At 35.0% G+C, this 14,120-nt stretch overlaps 1 long non-coding RNA gene across 1 annotated transcript; it reads left to right on the forward strand.

Annotated features, from left to right (window-relative positions):
• Positions 1-583: 583 nt before the first annotated feature.
• On the forward strand, positions 584-13,840 carry LOC132749200 (uncharacterized). The gene is made up of 3 exons (XR_009628384.1): positions 584-765; positions 10,007-10,086; positions 10,615-13,840. It is a non-coding gene; the product is annotated as an uncharacterized LOC132749200 (long non-coding RNA).
• The last annotated feature ends 280 nt before the right edge of the window (positions 13,841-14,120 follow it).

Here is a 14,120-nt window from a genome sequence, read left to right on the forward strand (position 1 = left end):
CTATTTATTACAGACGTACGTATGCCTAAACCTGATTACCGCGGCAGTATGATGTCACGGAGTAGTGATTTAAACAAAAATCAAGAATTTTTCAGAGAATTATTATCTTTACAAATTGCAGATATGAAATTAAAGAATGAAAATATTTTCATATTGTAAATGTCTGTGATGAGTGATGAGTCAGCTTAGAAAAAATCAAGGTACTATTTTTTGACCTGATTACCGCGGCAGTATGACGTCACGGAGTAGTGATTTAAACAAAAATCAAGAATTTTTCAGAGAATTATTATCTTTACAAATTGCAGATATGAAATTAAAGAATGAAAATATTTTCATATTGTAAATGTCTGTGATGAGTGATGAGTCAGCTTAGAAAAAATCAAGGTACTATTTTTTGACCTGATTACCGCGGCAGTAAGATTTGACAGACAGTTATTAACACTGGGTCGGCATAGCCTCCCCAAAAATTGTTTCCAAGATAATGAAGGGTAAAAACAGTCATTGTTCAGAATATACATGTGCAATGAAGGGTGAGAATAGATTACTTAACAAAAAAGTACTTTTAAGAGGAAAGTATTTGTGAAGATTTGTTAATAATTCATATTACAACATTGATCATTTCAGCGTTTGCAGATTTTTCGTGTAGTTGTTCCATGGGAGGAAGAGAGAGGCATTGTTCAAAATACACCACAGGTTCTATGTTTTATAACAAGATTTGCCAAAAACGAATTTATTTCTTCAGATGCTATGTCTAAACTTAGACAGGTAAATTTCATGAAGTACATTCATAATAACGTTTATTTGAACATTCATTTTATAGCCAGACTATACAAAGTATATTGAGTGCTGTTGTACTCATCTGGCATCAGTTTTTAGCACAGCTTTACAAAGTATATGGAGAGCTGTCCAACTCGCCCTGGTGTCCGCGTTCAGATTTCAGATTAAAGTTTTATTGTAGTAAAATATTTTTACTATAACCTATTTAGTCCCCTACTGTTTTAGCTTTACCCTCCGTCCACAAACTGGATCCCGTGATAACTCATAAAGTACTGAAAATATTTTTATGAAACTTGAAATATGGGTAAATGGCAGACTGGAGGATATGCACATATTTTTCTTTACTTCTTATTTTGAAAATTTTTGTTGCTATTGCAACTTACATAAAATATAGCAAATATAACACAAAAACTAGATCACGTGATTACGCAAATTTTTTTATGCAACTTGAAATATAGGTAGATGGCAGTCAGGGGATTATGCACATCTTTTTTCCCCTATGTTGAAAAATTTCGTTGCTATGGCAACAAAATAGACTAGAAATATGGCATATATGTCAACATTTGTGATAACTCAAAAAGTACTGAAAATATTTTTATGAACTTGAAATATGAATGGATTGCAGTATGGAGATTATGCACATCAAGGTTCACAACTGTAGCACCAAAATATTTTGATTTACCTCCCTTGAACTTAGAATTCCCATGAAAAATGTTTTTATGCCCCCCTTTAAAGAAGATGGGGGTATAATTGTTTTGCTAATGTCAAAGTGTGTCTGTCGGTCTGTCTGTCAGTAGACCACAGTCATGGTTTCCGCTGATTATTTTGAAAACTATATAGCATAAAATCTTCATATTTCACATACTGATTCGCCATAACTTGTAGATGACCCCTATTGATTTTGGGGTCACTAGGTCAAAGGTCAAGGTCACAGGGGCCTTAAAATTAATGACAGAAAGGTTTCAGCTGATAATCTTGAAAACTGTTTATCACAAAGTCTTCATTATCATATTTCACATACTGATTGTTCATAACTAGTAGATGACCCCTATTGATTTTGGGGTCTCTAGGTCAAAGGTCAAGGTCATAGGGACCTTAAATGTCTGAATAGCTTCTGCTGATTATTATGCTCCCCGAAAAATTTCGGGGGAGCATATAGTCCTCGGGTTGTTCGGCCGTCGGTCAGTCCGTCCGTACGTCCCGAATTCGTGTCCGGCCCATAACTTTGTTATTTGAAGTCGGATTTTAAAACTATTTCACAGAAATGATCACCATATTGAGACGACGTGTCACGCGCAACATTTGGATCCCTACCTTGAAGGTCAAGGCAAGGTCACAGCATGACCTTGAAGCAAAATCGTGTCTGGCCCATAACTTCCTTATTTGAAGTCTGATTTTACAACTATTTCACAGAAATGATCACCATATTAAGACGACGTGTCGCGCGCAACATTTGGGTCGCTACCTTGAAGGTCAAGGTCACAGCATGACCTTGCATCAAAATCGTGTCCGGCCCTTAACTTTGTTATTTGAAGTCTGATTTTACAACTATTTCACAGAAATGATCACCATATCAAGAGGACGTGTCGCGTGCAAGTCAGTTGTTAGATCTCATTGAGTAGAAGTGCAATGTAAACAACAGTAACTCTGCCTTGCCTAAGTTTGAAATTATCACATTTTGAACTTTATCTGGGATAAAACTCTCAAAACTATGAAAGATATACTTTTCTGTGTCCAAAACCTAGTTGGGGAGCATTACCCGGTTCAACCGGCTCTTGTCTTGAAAACTGTTATCACCAAGTCTTAATATTTAACATAACTAGTAGATGACCACTATTGATATAGGGTTACTAGGTCAAAGGTCACATACTGATTGGACATAACTAGTAGATGACCCCTATTGATTTCTGGGTCATTGGGTCAAAGCTCAAGGTCACAGGGGCTTTAAATGTCAGAATGGTTTCCGCCAATTATCTTTAAAACTATTGTTCACAAAGTCTTCTTATTTCACATACTGATTTTGTCATCACTACTAGATGATCCTTAATGATTTTGGGATCATTAGGTCTAAGGTCAAGGTCACAGTTGCCTTAAATGTCAGAATGGTTTCCACTGATTATCCTGAAAACTATATATCAAAGTCTTTATATTTTACATACTGATTGGTTATATTTAGTATATAACCCCTTTTGATTTTGGGGTCACTACATTAATGGTCAAGGTCACAGGGGCCTTATATGTCAGAATGGTTTCCGCTGATTATCTTGAAAACTGTTCATCACAAAGTCTTAATATTTCACTCAGTAATTGGCCTTGAATGTTAGTATGGTTTTTGCTCATTATCTTTAAAGCTATTTATCACAAAGTCTTCATATTTCACATTATAAATTGTCATAACTAATAGATAACCCCTATTGATTTTTAGGTCATTAGCTCTAAGGTCAGGGTCACTGGTGTCTTAAATGTCAGAATGGTTTCCGCTTATTATCTTGAAAGCTATGTATCACAAAGTCTTCATATTTTACATTGTGATTGTTCATAACTAGCAGATGACCTCTATTGATTTTGGGGTTACTAGGTCTATGGTCAAGGTCACCAGGGTCTTAAATGTCAGAATGGTTACCGCTTATCTTCTTGAAAGCTATTTATCACAAAGTCTTAATATTTCTAATATTGATTGGTTATAACTATTAGATGACCCCTTTTTATTTTGGTGTAACTAGGTTACAGGTAAAGGTCACAGGGGCCTTGAATGTAAGTATGGTTTTCGCTCATTATCTTGAAAACTATTTATCTCAAAGTCTTCATATTTCACATATTGATTGGTCATAACTAATAGATGACCCCTTTTGATTTTTGGGTCATTACTTCTAAGGTCAAGGTCACTGGTGTCTTAAATGTCAGAATGGTTTCTGCTTATTATCTTGAAAGCTATTTATCATAAAGTCTTCATAATTCACAATGTGATTAGTCATAACTAGTAGATGACCTCTATTGATTTTGGGGTTACTAGGTCTAAGGTCAAGGTCACCAGGGTCTTAAATGTCAGAATGGTTTCCGCTTATTTTCTTGAAAACTATTTATCACAAAGTCTTAATATTTCTCATATTGATTGGTTATTAGATGACCCCTTTTGATTTTGGTGTAACTAGGTTACAGGTAAAGGTCACACAAGCCTTAAATGTCAGGATGGTTTTTGCTCATTATCTTGAATACTACATATTACAAAGTCTTCATATTTCACATATTGATTTGTGATTACAAGTAGATGTCCCCTATTGATATTGGGATCACTATGTCAAAGGTCAAGGTCACAGGGGCCTTGAATGTCAAAAAGGTTTCCGCTCATTATTATGAAAACTATTTATCACAAAGTCTTCATATTACACATATTGAATAGCCATATGTAGAAGATGATCCCTATTGATTTTGGGATCACAAGTTCAAAGGTCAAGGTCACAGGGGCCTTTAATGTAAATATGGTTTCTGCTTATTACCTTGGAAACTTTTTATCACAATGTCTTCATATTTCAAATATTTATTAGTCATAATGGGCTCACTAGTTCAAAGGTCAAGCTCTTTATATTTCACATATTGATTGGTTATAGCTAGTAGGTCATTTTTTTTAGCTCACCTGTCACAAAGTGACAGGGTGAGCTTTTGTGATCGCTTTTCGTCTGGCGTCCGGCCGTCCGTCGTCCGTCCCTAAACTTTTACTTTAAATGACATCTCCTCATAAACCACTAAGCCAATTTCATCCAAACTTCACAGGAATGTTCCTTTGGTGGTCACCTTTAAAAATTGTTCAAAGAATTTAATTCCATGCAGAACTCTGGTTGCCATGGCAACCGAAAGAAAAAACTTTAAATATCTTCTTTTAAAAAAACATAAGAGCTAGAGCTTAGATATTTGGCATGAAACATCTTCTAGTGAGTGTCTACCAAGTTTGTTCAAATAAAAGCCCTGGGGTCAAAATTGGTCCCGCCCCAGGGGGTCATTGATTTTCCCTATATGCATATAGTAAAAACTTAAAAAAATCTTCTTTTAAAGAACCCAAAGAGCTAGAGCTAAGATATTTAGCATGAAACATGTTCTAATGGGTGTCTACCAAGTTTGTTCAAATAAAAGCCCTGGGGTCAAAATTGGCCCCACCCCGGGGGGTCATTGATTTTCCCTATATGCATATAGTAAAAACTTAAAAAATCTTCTTTTAAAGAACTCAAAGAGCTATGGCTAAGATATTGAGCATCAAACATGTTCTAGTAGGTGTCTACCAAGTTTGTTCAAATAAAAGCCCTGGGGTCAAAATTGGCCCCGCCCCAGGGGGTCATTGATTTTCCCTATATGCATATTGTAAAAACTTAAAAAATCTTCTTTTAAAGAACCAAAAGAGTTAGAGCTAAGATATATAGCATGAAACATGTTCTAATAAGTGTCTACCAAGTTTGTTCAAATAAAAGCCCTAGGGTCAAAATTGGTCCGGCCCGGGGGGGGGGGTCATTGATTTTCCCTATATGCATATAGTAAAAACTTAAAAAATCTTCTTTTAAAGAACTCAAGGAGCTATGGCTAAGATATTAGCATCAAACATGTTCTAATAGGTGTCTACCAAGTTTGTTCAAATAAAAGCCCTGGGGTCAAAATTGGCACCGCCCCGGGGGTCATTGATTTTACTTATATGTGTATAGCAAAAACTTAAAAAATCTTCTTTGAAAAAACTGGGGTTAAATTGGCCCTGCAACGTTGGGGGGGGGGGGGGGTGGGGGGGGCCTATTTACAGGTGAGCGACCTCAGGGCCATCATGGCCCTCTTGTCTTTTTTTTCCATAACTGAACGCTTCCATGTACCCATTTATGGCCAGTTTCTAAAACAAAATTACCCATAATGTTAGTCAAGGGCAAATGTGTCGTTCGACATTTTTTGTTTGTTTTTTAACTCCCCAGAACTGAAGGTTCAGGGTGAGCTATTAGTATCAAAGGGGGATGCTTAGTAGTCTGTCGTCTGTTGTCATGTGTCAACATTTATTTTCTCTGAAACTGCTGGGCAGATTTACTTCAAATTTGGTCTGCAACATCCTTGTGACAGTCACACTTCAATTTGCTCATATCATTTCAATTGGCCCCTTTTAGGGGTCAACAGGGCTAAAAATAGAAAAACCTTTAAACATCATCTCCTAAAGTAATTGGTGGATGATCACCAAACTTTGAAGCATTCTTATGTAGTCTTTTATCATATTTGCTCATATTAATTTGAATTGCCCCTTGAAGGGGCCTCTAGAGCTAAAAAAGAAACCTTTAATTAAACATTATCTTCTACTGAACTAATTGATGGATGATCACTAAACTTTGTCTTTAGCATTCTTTGGTAGGCTTTTATCAAATTTGCTCATATTAATTTGATTGGCCCCTTTTAGGGGCTAAAAATAGAAAAAACCTTTTAACATCATCTCCTACTGAAGTAATTGATGGATGTTCACCAAACATTGTGTGTAGCCGTCTAAGGAAGTCTTTTATCCAATTTGCTCATATTAATTTGATTGTCTAGAGCTAAAAATAGAAAACCCTTTAAACATCGTCTACTGAACTGATTAATGGATGATCACCAAACTTTGTCTGTAGCATTGTTAGGTAGTCTTTTATAAAAAAAGACTCCAGTATGAAAAGGAAATTAGAAAGCATGAGTTGAGTTGACATTCTATACTTGCCAGATGTACAGTAACAATGAATTTTGGCCATTTGTGAAAGCTTCCCTTTTTATTATGTAGAAAATATCTTATTTTATGTATAACTTCTTTATTTCTTAACGTATATACTTCAAACTTTAAATATTGTGTTTCTTATCAACACCCACATCATAGAATACAAATAGAAAAATTTTGTAAACACTTTATAGGCTACAGTTTTGATCCAAATATCCTGGAAATTTGTCATAAAGGTTGTTTTAATGATTTCTTGGTGGGTCACCTGTGGTCAAAAACTAGGTCACACAGCCCAAATATTAAAAAGAACCATTTTAACCCTCTAGAGGCTAGTGTTCCAGTCCAAATATCCTGGAATTAGTCAGGAAAGTTGTTTTGATGTTTTCTAGGTCAAGTTTGAATATGGGTCACCTGGGGTTAAACACTAGGTCACACAGCCAAAATATGGAAAAACTTTGTTAACACTCTAGGGGCTAGTGGTCCTATACAAATATCCTGGAAATTAGTCATAAAAGTTGTTTTGATGATTCCTAGGTCAAGTTTGAATATGGGTCACATAGTTTCAAAAATTAAGTCACACGGTCAAATTATCGAAAAACCTTGTTAACACTCTAGGGGCTATTGTTTTAGTTCAAATTCCCTGGAAATTGGTCAGAAATAGATTGTTATTATGATTTCAATGCCATGTTTGATTATGGGTTACCTGGGGCCAAAACTAGGTCACACAGCCCAAATATGGAAAAACCTTGTTAATAGTCCAGGGGATTTTGTTCCAGTCCAAATATCCTGGAAATTAATCAGAGAGGTTGTTTTGATGATCTTTAGGTCAAGTTTGAATATGGGTCACTATGGGTAAAAAAGTAGGTCACATAGCCGAAATATTGTTAACACTCTAGAGGCTACTTTTTTATCCAAAGATCCTGGAAATTGGTCAGAATGGTTGTGTAGAGAATTTTTGGGTCAGGTTCGAAAATGGGTCATCTGTTGTCAAAATGTAGGTCACACAGCCCAAATATGAAAAAATCTTGTTAACACACTAGAGGCTACTGTTTCAGTCCAATTTTCCATGAAATTAGTCAGAAAAGTTGATTTGATAATTTCAAGGTCATGTTTGAATACGTGTTACCTTGGGTCAAAAACTAGGTCACACAGGGATACTGTTCCAGTCCAAATATCCAGGAAATTAGGATTGAGCCTTCATAATCATAAGTGTCATTATGGCTCTATTGTCTTCAAATTTACTAGGGCTAGAGCCCAGATTTTTAGCATGAAACATTATCTAGTGACCCTGTATTCAATTTATACCTTTGGGGTCAAAATTGGCCCTGTCTCAGAAGGACCTCATGTCTTTTTTATCTTGCTATAAAATTGCTCAACTTATGAGTTAAAACCAGTGATATATGAATGTTTTTTCACATGTTATGCGTTTTTTAGCTCACCTGAGCACAACATGCTCATGGTGAGCTATTGTGATCCCCCACCGTGTGTAGTCGTGCGTCGTCAACAATTTCTTTAAACAACATCTTCTCAAAAACCAATGACTGCACAGTAACCAAACTTTACAGAAATGATCCTTGGGTGGTCCCCTGCCAAAGTTGTTCAAATAGTTCCGGTCTGTTGCATAAGTAGGTCACGGTGCTAGAAAAGGTGTTTAAAAAATGCAAATTAAAAAATCTTCTTGTCTGAAAGTACAAGGCTTAGAGCTTTGATATTTGGTATATGATATCACCTATAGGTCCTCTACCAAAGTTGTTCAAATTAAAGCCCTGGGGTCAAAAATGGCCCCGTCCGGGGGGTCATAGGTTTTCCTTATATGTATATATTAAAAACTTAAAAATCTTCTTGTCTAAAGGTACCAGGAGCAGAGCTTAGAAATTTGGTATGTAATACCACCTATAGGTCCTCTACCAAAGTTGTACAAATGATAGCCCTGGGGTCAAAATTGGCCCTGCCCCGGGGGTCATAAGTTTTCCTTATATGTATATAGTAAAAACTTAAAAAATCTTATTGTTTGAAGGTACAAGGCTTAGAGCTTAGATATTTGGTATATAATATCATCTATAGATCCTCGACCAAAGTTGTTCAAATGATAGCCCTGGGTTCAAAATTGGCCCCACCCTGGGGTCATAGGTTTTCCTTATATGTATAAAGTAAAAACTGTTCCCATCCACAAACTTTAACCTTGATCATAACTTTAAAGTTCTTGGTGTATTGTCTTAAAACATCAACTTCTTACGTATACTAAAAAAATAACCCTGTTTTGTATATTTTTAAGACCTGGTAAATTCACTTTTGTATACTATATCAATTGCATTTAGTACTCAGGTGAGTGCATTGGGGCCAATGGCCTCCTTGTTTCTAAAATAAGATTCACAAGCTGGAATTTTGTCTAAAGGTCATGAACTCTAGCAAGAGAGATGTTTGCTAGTCAGAGAATATTATGAAATTATTTGAGGTCATTACCTCTACTGAGAGAAAAGATCTGAGCACATGAGACATTTACCAGTGGACATGTACCAAGATTGTTCAAATTTTAGCCCTAGGGTGAAAATTGGCCTGGCTCAGGGGTTGGGGGGGTCATAGGTTTTCCTTATATGTATACAGTCGAGACTGTCATATGTGACTTTCCAAGGAATCTTCAGGAAAAGGTCACATATCCTTTCGACGGCCACACCCTATACCCGTATACCAGCCACAACGTAGAAAAGCGTCTCGAAATTTTGATTCCCCAAAAGCCATGCTCTATACACGGAATACGTCCATAGCGTAATAAAGCGGTAGGATATTTAGCTATCCATATAGCCATAGCGTAAATCTGCGTAAATCGTCTAAATGTAACGTAACGGTACGGAAAAAAACGTTTTTCATACACTGTGGATTTTCTAATCTACATCTTTACAGCAATTAATTACGTTATGGCGTTTTTACTACAAAACGATTTTCAACAAAATGTACCGTAATGGTTGTACTGCTAACAAACAAAAATACGTTTTTATCGTTATGGCTGACTCTGGAAGACAAGTATGAATTTTACAATCTGTTTCATTTTTTCCCCGTTTAATTCGTTATTTTTACGAAAAGTACTGTAATGGCTTTTCTATACATAATTTTCATAATTTTACTTGAAGAATACGAAAAGTCCGTAATGCATACGCTGTGGACTTTCTAATCTTAATCTTAACAATAAATTACCACAAACAAATTTCAACAAAACGCTACTTAATGGCTGTACTGCTTCAAAAAGAATTACGTTTATTTCCGTTATGGCTGGTATTCGAAGATAAACATGAGTCTTTAAATATATTTCTTTTTTCCCGTGTATTACGTTATATTTACGAAAAATATTGTAATGACTTTAATCAATGACATGTAACACTGAAGAAAACAAATTCATATTTTTAGATTTTTATTCAAAAGATTTGTATGACAGTGTGTAATTACAATACGAATACCATGAAACGCAACACATTTCATCTCAAACATTGACTGTTAACAGAGTAATTGCTAATTAGCACCATTTTCAAACTGCAGACAACCAAATTGCTTCAAAGAGGAATGTTTTTTCATAAATAGTGCTCGTTCATTTTTAACAGTGCATTGATATCAAACATGTAAGTATTTGCTTAATATTATTATACTTTTGTTGATCATTTTTACTGTGACTAAAATTGTACTCATCTAATTTTTATTTATCCTTTAATTTTTTAACTGTTAAAGTTTTTTTCTTATTTTTGCTGCTGAGGATATATTAGCACACCAGTGCCTAATAATATCACTTTTCGTTAAAAGCATGACCAGTAGCAAGCAATTTGCTAACCATATTACATTATCTTTTAGTAATGATTGAAACGACGTTTAAAACAGGAAAGAGTTTACTGAGCCTCAAAATAAAAGTTATGCGACACAATTTATAAGTAATTATAAAAATATATAAAAAATTTACAACACATGTGTATATATTTAATGCATTTCTGAAATTAAAAATAGTAAATATACAAAATATTTATTTTTTGATGAAATTATTAAAATAGCTAAACGACATGCATTTAGAATTTGCTGTTCTTTCTATTTCCATTTTAAAACAGCTAAACGACATGCATTTAGAATTTGCTGTTCTTTCTATTTCCATTTTAAAACAGTCATTCAAATTTTTACGTGACAAAGAAACAGATGTAGCAACAGAGACAGCGACGAACAAGGCAACTTCAGACTCTCGTGGCTAACATAATAAAAAATCAGATGTAGCAACAGAGACAGAGATGGAGACGAAAACCGCAACTCGCGTGGTCAACATGATAAAGAAACAGATCCAGCTAAAGAAAAAAAACATGGAATATTCTCCACATGATGACGTTTGGAAAACGTATCAAAACGAGGGATTTCCTGAAAATTCCTTACTTGTAAATGAGACGGACAGTTGTTCCATGTTAGATGAAATGACCTTATAGATAAAAAAATACAAAATTTACTCAATGAACGCAGACAGCAAGATAATAAAAGATCAAAATCTGAAGATGAGTTTACAACATCTGATGAAATGCCACTGAGACTCCTAATCGATATCATTGATGCCAGCCCTATTGAGTGTTGAGAATTGAGTACCGCTCAAGCCGGTGCTAGTGACGTGAGGGATGTTGCATTTATTCATTATCCCTCATGTACAGACTCAATCAAACCGAGTCTGCAATTTTCACGTAATTTTGTTGTGATTATGCGTCAGAGGGACCACTTTGTTTCCAGATTTTTATACTTCACAACAGCAGGTGTCAAGTGCTGTGTGGCAGCTGTACTTCACTTCAGTGTTGTTATATTTTTCTGGTCCTTCGGTATCATTGATGTCATCACTATTGAGTGTTGAGAATTGAGTACCGCTCAAGCAAGTGCTAGTGAGTTTACCACATCTGATGAAATGCCATTGAAACTTCTAATCGGGATCATTGAAAAACATAGTGATCATAAAAAACAAAATGATCCCTCGGAATCATTAATCAGAACATAAATACATGAAAATTGCAGACTCGGTTTGATTGAGTCTGTACATGAGGGATAATGAGTAAATGCAACATCCCTCACGCCCCTAGAGCGGTTTTTAACCGAAATACATACTACAACCCAACCGCTAATATTCTTTCAGACACCATCACAAGTAGGAAGAAAAACGAGGAGGGAAAATGGGAAAGGTTGGAATTGCCATGTCCGAAAGTAATCGTAAATTTCAGGTGTTGACAGACATAACCATTTGAGATGTAGTTACTCTTTGCAAAGATGCAGTGCATGCTTGTGGACCTATTTTGTCTAGTTCGGGATAGACATGTCATTTATCAACAGCTACCTACTCTACAAGACACCCAGAGATTACTCACAAGATGCTTCAACTGAAGATAATATTTGCACAGCTGTGTAAAGATTCGGTTTAACAGTCAAATATATTTTTCATGCTGTGTTTGTGACATCAATCAATTTGCTTTTACAATATAGCACACAAATATTGAAATGTACCTTTGGTTGAAAGGAGAACTAATTGCAATGTAACATACATTGATACCAACTTTAAATTGTACGGCTTGAGGACTTTAAAAATTGATGAGTCTGATTAAAATATAGCATGACAGTGATAAATGACTGGTTTCGTTTCTAGACAAACATTCATTTTGAAAATATAGTTTTATATAAATACTTTTCAAACCAAGTTGTTTAAGGAAAAAATTAAAAGATCTATGCTTACGTTATGTGCTTAACATGTTTAAATAGTTTGCTGAACAGCTGATTGGTGGATTTTCTGATCGCGTACGTCAGGCAAGTCAATTGGACCCAGTATCCCTGTCGTTTACTTCAATCTTAAATCACCAGTCAGGTTGCCTAAAATGTGTCGATATTGCAGCAAGATGAAAGTTCAGACAGAAAGAGGTCGAACAAGTTAAACAGTGTTTGGATGTTCACAATGCAATGTCAACTTGCACAAGAAATTACAACCCAAATTTATAAATCCATACTGTGTTTGAAGTACTGTAAAACATTTTGTTTTATGTTGTTTCAAAACATAATGTGTATATATATAAGTGATTAGTATTCAAGAAAGAAGTTTGTAAATGGCAATATTGAACAGGTCTTTATGCAATCGATCTGCTGTTATCTAAATTATAACATTATGTAGGATGCGTGACTTATGCTATGTATGTATAATATGTATATATATATATATAATATATATACAATATAGATACATACATATATATATATATATTGCATTTATTGGTGTGTGTGTGTATATATATATATGTATGTATGTATGTATATTGTATATACAGTCCGACCCCGGTTATTCGACAACCCTTTATTCGAATACCCGGCATTATCCGAAGTAGATCGGCGGTCCCGTTTTTATTTCTATATAAAACAATATAAATACGAGCGTATTATTCGAAATGCATTATCCGAATACCTCCTATTTTTCGAAGTAAAATTTCGGTCCCGATTATACAATTATGAAAGAATTTCACACCTATTATTCGAAGCCAGCCTAATTATTATTCGAAGCCAGACTAATTGGCGCAGATCCACTTGCTGACCAGTCAACTTGTGAAAAATATCCACAGTCATGCGTGTAATTAGACAATCATGATAATAACTCTTTGTGTGTTCTTTAATCAACTTTAATTACCGAAATGAATAGCTATGCACCGTGTCCGATTTTGTTGAAGATGACAGCAATAATTTTTATACAATCCGTATATGTGAATTTGTCAAAACATGCAAAACATTTTTTTCATTAATTGCAACGCTACATGAGAGCCTTAATTTATCCTAATCGAAAACACCAGAGTTTAGCTGTAAATACCGTAGTGACGACACGGCCATTATCAAGGCTTTGCACGAAACGAAACGATCGATACATAATGTAAAATAAAATGCAAGTATTTATGTCTTCAATGTCAATACAATAATTTTTATCCATCTTTTCTTAAATATTTATTTTTCTCAATTGATTAGAGGAAGCAAGTGTGTTGTAAACGGTAGTTTTGCGATGATTGGTCAAAGTGGAGAAGTTTTCGTCTATCACAATATTTCGATTTCGATTATTCGAACCAATCGATTATTCGAAGTAAATATTCAGTCCCAGGCATGCACTTCGAATAAACCGGGTTGGACTGTATATAATATATATATAAATTACATATATATATATATATATATATATATATATATATATACATATATATATAAAAAAAAAAAAAGTCGAGCTAATGAATGACCCCCGGGGCGGGGCCAATTTTGACCCCAGGGCTCTTATTTGAACGAACTTAATGGTAGACATCCATTAGAACATGTTTCATGCTAAATATCTTAGCTCTAGCTCTTTGCATTCTTTAAAAGATTTTTGCGACGGACGCGCCCTCAGGCGCGTTCAGAGCTAAGTCATCTACACATGGGATTTCGTTGGCTACACTCGCGCAATGTGTCCTAAACCAATTAACAGCCCAAGAAATAGTACATGAATTTGATCCTTCAAAACTCCCATACTTTGTCTGGATATCTTAATGTCTTCCATATTTAGCCTTTTCAATTTCAAATTAAGTTATCCAAGTTAAAATATGAACGTATATTATTGATAAAAACGTTGTAGTCCCGTAGTATTATTGCGCAA

This window comes from Ruditapes philippinarum, unplaced genomic scaffold (assembly GCF_026571515.1).
Source record: "Ruditapes philippinarum isolate M1 unplaced genomic scaffold, ASM2657151v2 ctg10767_1_1_1_1, whole genome shotgun sequence".
NCBI classification, from domain to species: domain Eukaryota; kingdom Metazoa; phylum Mollusca; class Bivalvia; order Venerida; family Veneridae; genus Ruditapes; species Ruditapes philippinarum.